We start from the raw sequence: 6,784 nt of genomic DNA on the forward strand, positions 1-6,784 counted from the left end.
AGATATATCATTATTTTTTAGTTTCCTCTGGCAATTTCTTTTTCTCGCTTGATTAATGTTATTTTCCAAGACTTACTATCTTTTTGCTAAGAAAGTTATATTTATTCTTTATATAATTATTGATCTTTCATATTTACAACAAGATGGCTATGTGTCAGAAACTAATGCATGTACTTTCCTTCCCCATTCTCCTTTTCATTTGTAAAATTTGTCTTCTTTTAATGGCATAACCACAAAAATTCAAAGCACATTCTCATACTATTTGTTGTCATTTAGTTCATTGCAACAGTTTGAACATTTTTTTAACTTTATTACCAATCATCAAATGTGTTGTGTTTCTGGTCAATCTGTCGTCTTTGATAAAATTTCATGTTTTTGTTCTTTGCAGTTCTTAGTTTAGAAAAGGGCGTAACCTCATACTGATTATTTCTTTCCCAGAATAACTAGACAAACAGTAAGTTTCAAGAAAATTTCTCATTTGACATTAAATTTGTTCTACTTCTCTTTGATATGCATGGTGGAATATCCTGCAAACAAGTTCTAGCCCGGTGTATTAAATTTGTAATCTAATCCCATATTTGATAATACTATAATTTCAAAAAGTATTTGTTTTCACCATCTAAAATGAGAACAATGGTTGTTAATATTTGATTTTGATTATCTAAGCCATTTTTACTGTAAACAAATACAAGCTCTGTTAATCAGATTTGTTCTGTTACGGAAAATATGCAGAATTTTGATAGAAAAAAATCAAATGATTGGTTGGATAGCTTAGAATGCCTTAACTGTTTGTACATAGAATCCATACCGAATAATGATTGGACTTTCTTTCTTCCTTTTTGGAAACAAAAAGTAGTGCTTCTTATCTTATCTATAAGCATAGTGGCTTTCCTTTTCTTCTTTTCCTTCTTATATGTGTATGCCAGCTAGTTAATAGAATAGGTAGGAAAAATGGAGAATATATCTCTAACTTGTACGATTTAAAGTTGATATATCTCTTTTTAAACAAGTGAAACATGTATAACCTCGATATTATTTACAGATAGATGTTTCTATTTACTTACAATATGGCATAAACACACTAGGGTCTTTAGTTCAAGCTGAGACCAAAACATCCATCCTAATGAGAAGCCAGGTTTGTCATCTTACTTGCCACTGCTACTGCTTATGCTTATGATAGAGCTTGTATTTGATAAAGTAGATGGTTGAGAAGATGGTCTCACATTATTTTTGATGCTAGAGCTTCAGTTATAGAGCTCTCTCTATTTTTGATTTGTTTTTTATGCTACAACTTCAGTTTTATTTGACAATATATATCAATAATTTTAGAGTAGGATTAACAATATAGGCATTTATTTATAGTTGCATGCATGCATATTGGGTGAGAACTAAGAAGGATAGGTAGCCCTAGATATATGTTTGTTAGTAGCAGCTTGAACAGAGTGATTAATGTGAATGTAAATAGTAACTACTACTTATGTTTTCAATATGGAGCAGTGAAGTGAGTAGTAAAAAAAACCAGGTCGGTTGTCTTTATTAATTGATCAAGTAACCACTTATATTTATTCTGCAATCTGCAGTGTCGTGTAGCCCCAAGAAAGTAAGCATTCTGTTGACTTTCAAAACCAACCCCATTTCCCCCTTTATTGTTACAAAATAAAAATCACTTCTAACTTGTTCATTCTTCTATTTTCCATTATTACTCAATGTATACACTACTAGTATTAGTCCTAATCAATTTTGCCTAATCAATTTTGGTTCTTTTTTCCTTTTGTTTCTAAGCAAGCAACTCTCTGATTCTATTGTTGACTACCCTATTTCTAAAGTGTGAATAGGAGATGGTATTATCTCCACTGCACAAACCAAGAACCTCCCTGTTTTAGTTCAACACTTAATTTATCATGTTATGTATGTTTGACAAAGTAGATGCTAGAGCTTTAGTTTACTGCTAATCATTCATTTCTGATTTGACAAATTAGATGCTAGAGCTTCAATTCACTGCCAAACACTAGATTGTTTACTGCCGATATGCCAAGGTTCAAGCACTTGCAAAAAAATAAAAACTAGATCCGTAGGTATGTACTTTGGAAGTAACATACTAAAAGGAGGCATGAATGAGATAGGAATTAGGAATCTTGTATATTTTGGAAACCTTACTGATTATATATGTTTTAAATGGATCCGGGTTAGGCCGGGTCAAATAAATAGGCTTAGAATGTTAATTTGTATAATGGGTTGGTCCATTATTGTTGGATGATTATTAATAAAATACTAAATTAAAAAAAAACATCTGTTGGTATCTACATCACAAGGTACTGAATCAACACCTTTTTTTCTGTATAAAACAAATCTGGCTCCGCCAATTTAGTATGCACCACAACCATCTCGACCAGTTTATTCAGCATCCCATCCAGCTCCTATAGATCAAAACACTTCATATTCGGGTCCGACATTTTTTCCTGAATAACAACCATCTTTGTCAGTTCACTTGACATCACATCCATCTCCGATTGGTCGGGACTTATCATAGCTTTTTCCTATTGGTCGAGACTCATCACAGCTTTTTCCTATTGGTCGAGACTCATCACAGCCATCTCTTGTTGGTCGAAACTCATCATAGCCATCTTTTATTGGTTGGGACACTTAAAACCATCTCCTATTTGTTGGGACTCATCACATCCATATTTGGTTAGTCGAGACTCATCACAGTCATCTCGATCAGTTCATTTCATATCACATCTGGGTGTAAAAAATCATGACTCATCACAGTTATCTCGATCAATTTATTCTACATCATATTCAACTCCAACCAATCAGGACTCAACACAACCAGCTCCAACAGACTAGGTTACACCCGAAAAACATTCTAGATATTAATCGAATACGCATAGGGTCATGGTCACAATAGGTAAATACCTCAGACTATCAATACATATTCAACTGACCTTTCTAAGCCAATGTAATGTCTCTCATAGATTCACCCAATCTCTTTTCGTATAACAGATCCAAGAAATAATATCAAGAAAATCAAAGTGAAATCTAAGGAAGTAATGAATTTAACAGGTGAAGAATGTATCATAATTAATTTTGATGCTTAAGATGAACCATTTCGGGAAGCACACAACCTACTTTTGTGCTTTTGTGGAATTTTAGTGTATGATTGCTCTTTATTTCCAATCAATATTGAGAAATGGTTGATTTTACCTATGACATACTTCAACCATATCTTCGATCATATTATAAAGATATAAGCTCTAAATTCTAATGACTATACCACCGGTTAATTTTTTTGTGAGACAAAAAACTATAACTTTATTTTGTCTTTGAATTTTATATTTACATGTAATAGAAAAGCTGACCAATATTTTCATTTTAAAGCCCAAATTCTTCTTTGACACAGTCAAATCAGTTGCTCGATGATATGTTTCTTTATCTATTGAAAAAAAGTGGGTTGCAAATAAGATTAATATGTGGAATGAAGTTGATGATCCACTTAAAAGTAAATCTCAGATTATGAATAAGGTGTCGGATGGAATCTCATCGGATCAATGGATTTCTTTTATTAAATACAATTTTAAAGAATCAACGAATGTATTTATGTAAATGAACTTCTTTATAGTTGTATAATTATTTTTTCTAATTGAGGTTTAAATATATTTTTAGAAGAAAATGTGTAAAAAAAAACCTCGATAATTGAAAGAAACAGACAATTTCAGACACTGGTGGCTCCAAAGCCAATGCTACAAGAAGAGCTGAAATGGTGAGTGAATTAATCTCGAATGTAATTATTCCTAAGTAGTATATTATTTTGATTATGTTTTTCAATTTATAAATGGTCGAGATTAGACAATGTCCTGGACGAGCACAAATGTACATTGCTACCCATAAGAATCAAGATGGAGTACATGTTAATAAAGCAACAAATGAAATATGTGTGAGTTATACTTATGTTCCATAGACTCTTATTGACCAATCAACCAAGGTATGTCAAATGAAGTTCTATTAGTAATTTATTTTGACAACAAATTTTCTATATTAGGAAAAAAATTGAGTCAGCTTTGAGACAAAGCATCATAGATGAGTCTCAAGTTTTTCCAAATGATGTCATTGTTAAGATGCTAGGGTAAGAGCACTTTGGAAGGGTAAGATGATTAGGATTACGAGTTGTTCCTAGTAGTATTTTTAAACAAGTTAGACCTCATTTTGGTGGTACAAGTGCATCAATTAGTAGAGGTTCTTGTTCGCTCCAATGCCAAGAAAACTACAATCAAATGATGAATTCTTATAATCGGATAATGAGTGATTTGAAAGCATATACAATACTGAAAGAAGGAAAGATACCGAAATAATTTGTGGGCTCTTTGAATCTCCTTCAATGGTTTCTCCCACAGTAGTAAGAAAAGTTCTCCTTACTTTTTTTCAATTGAATATGTCGGTTTACTTAATTGATTTTGAAGTTTAAGTAAACGCACTCTGGTGTTCAATGGTACTCAGGTTCCTAGTTTGATTAACTGATTGAGTTTGTTCAATGATTAATAGATATATGTTGAAGTTTAATAGTATATTACATTACTTTTCATGATTCCAAATAATTAATTGTCATGTTTTACTTTATTCCATTTATCATTGTTAGTATTTGAGTAAATTTGAAGTTTTGTTAGGACTTTATTCGCTGATCAAGTTAGAAGCTTAAATAATATTTCAAAAAAGAAATTATGCTAGAAAACTTCATATGGCATGATAATGTAGTGACTAGTGAGTTGTAAATCTTCTATATAATAGTGTTCTTTTTATGGAATTTTACACCACACAACTTTTGAACCTAATATATTGAGGATCAAAATTGATGAGTACAATTTCTGTTGGGGATGTCAAGGAATGTAGTACATTAGGTTAGGAAGCTTGAATGAACGAATAGATGTAGAGGAGCCCAACACATCACTTCACTGATCTCCAGAGTTTCCCTCTATTCTCAACCCTCTTCTACCATCTCATCCCTTTTTTTTGATTTATAAGTTGTAGCTGATTTTCCATAGTCCTCAGAGTCCCTGCATACCACCATTGACAAACATTAGTCCGAGACCCATGTTTTCTGGTCATATAAGATATTGTTACTTTACCAAAGGCTATAGTATTGGTGCCTACATTCAGAAGTTCTTTAAAAAAAAGGAAAATAGCTCTTTCATTATTGCTTTTTTAGTTTTTATAAAGATTATTTAGGAAGGCATTATACTTTTAAGGCACCAATGATCAGGGTTCTCAATACATAGCTAGAAAAGGGCTCAATTGAATCTCATTCATCAGAAATATTATACTGATATGAAAGAACATTTTTTTGGGGTGTTTATATATATCGATAAGGGAAAGTTCTAATTTGGTTCCAAATTAGAAAGGTCCTACAATTGCTCTAGTTTGTAGGTTTAAATTCCTAGATATTAGGACATACTTGTAGCTTTTTGAATGACCTTGTTAGATATTCTCATTTTGCTGCTGGTCTTCATTATGAAAAAAACATTGCACATGCTCACATTATTATTTTTTTCTCATATGAAAAAGAGAATCCAATCAATGCAGGATTGTACAAATTACTACTGAAACTAGTCCAACAATCCCCTTTCACATACTTAGAAAGACACCTACATTTCAACAAGGACTAGTATTCAAATCCCAAGAAGTGAATCACATGATGCTCTTCAAACTTTGGCATCTAAACAAAGCATAAGGAGTAGGAAAATATGCATTCCCTAAAAGAGAAAGAGCAGATTGGGAATGAGGACAACATAACATTTTAATCCCCTAAACTAGATCATGTAACTACTATGTTGATCTGCCAAATTTTGTCTTGTTAATGTTCCATTCAATATTTGCTTTGTAGTAGCCAGACATTTTCCTCACATCATTTTCAAGTGTCCAGGCTCTAATTAGATGTGTATTTCCTAACAAATGAAATGCATATGTTTACTTCTCTTTGGAAAAAAATAGGAGATGCTAACGAAGATGATCTATTTATATTTATCATAAAAGTTTATCTAATTGATTTTATACTTTGCATTTTTATGTAGCCAAGTGATGCGTCTAGTGGACCCATTTCGCCTATGGATGCAAGGAGATTACGTGATGATAGTGATCCTACTGACAGTCGTTGATTTCGTTGTAAATTGTCTTGAATATTCAATTATGATGATGTAATTGTGTGGTCGGAGTGAATCTTAGAATATTAAAGTTTTTGTGTTTAAATTTGATTTTGGAGTTTGAAGATACTAGTTAATGTTGAAAATTTGGAGTCTGAAGATGCTAATGTTGAAAATTTAATTTTGAAGTTTAATGTTCAATGTATTTTTGATATGTTTGTGAATTACAATGTTTAATTAGTCATGTTGTGCTAATGATATATGAATTAAATAAATATTGAATTGTAGGTTATGCCTAAAGAAACAATTAAATCTGAGCTAAAATTAGAATCTATAATTTGTCATTAAAAATTTATGGGCCCTACTAATTTTTAAAAAAAAAAAAAAGAAAGAAAAATTGCGAAGGTTTTAAACCACCATAATTTTTAAATAAAAATTTATTATAAAATGAAGTAAATTTAGAGTAACAGAGGTCGATCACTGCAAAATAACCGTCTCACCTTAATTATGGCAGTCAGCAAAAAACTGCTGCAAATTGATTGTGATGGCTCTTATTATGGGGGTTTTGGAAACCGTCGAAATCGATGTTTGCGGGGTTTAAAATTCCTGCAAATCTTAAAATTAACCCCCGTAATTTGACCCCCTTTTTTTAG

At 31.7% G+C, this 6,784-nt stretch overlaps 1 long non-coding RNA gene across 1 annotated transcript; it reads left to right on the forward strand.

Moving 5' to 3' along the window:
* Nucleotides 1–951: 951 nt before the first annotated feature.
* Nucleotides 952–6,292, forward strand: LOC124894794. The gene is made up of 2 exons (XR_007051359.1): nt 952–1,135; nt 6,063–6,292. It is a non-coding gene; the product is annotated as an uncharacterized LOC124894794 (long non-coding RNA).
* Nucleotides 6,293–6,784: the final 492 nt, after the last annotated feature.

This window comes from Capsicum annuum, unplaced genomic scaffold (assembly GCF_002878395.1).
Source record: "Capsicum annuum cultivar UCD-10X-F1 unplaced genomic scaffold, UCD10Xv1.1 ctg77497, whole genome shotgun sequence".
Classification (NCBI taxonomy): domain Eukaryota; kingdom Viridiplantae; phylum Streptophyta; class Magnoliopsida; order Solanales; family Solanaceae; genus Capsicum; species Capsicum annuum.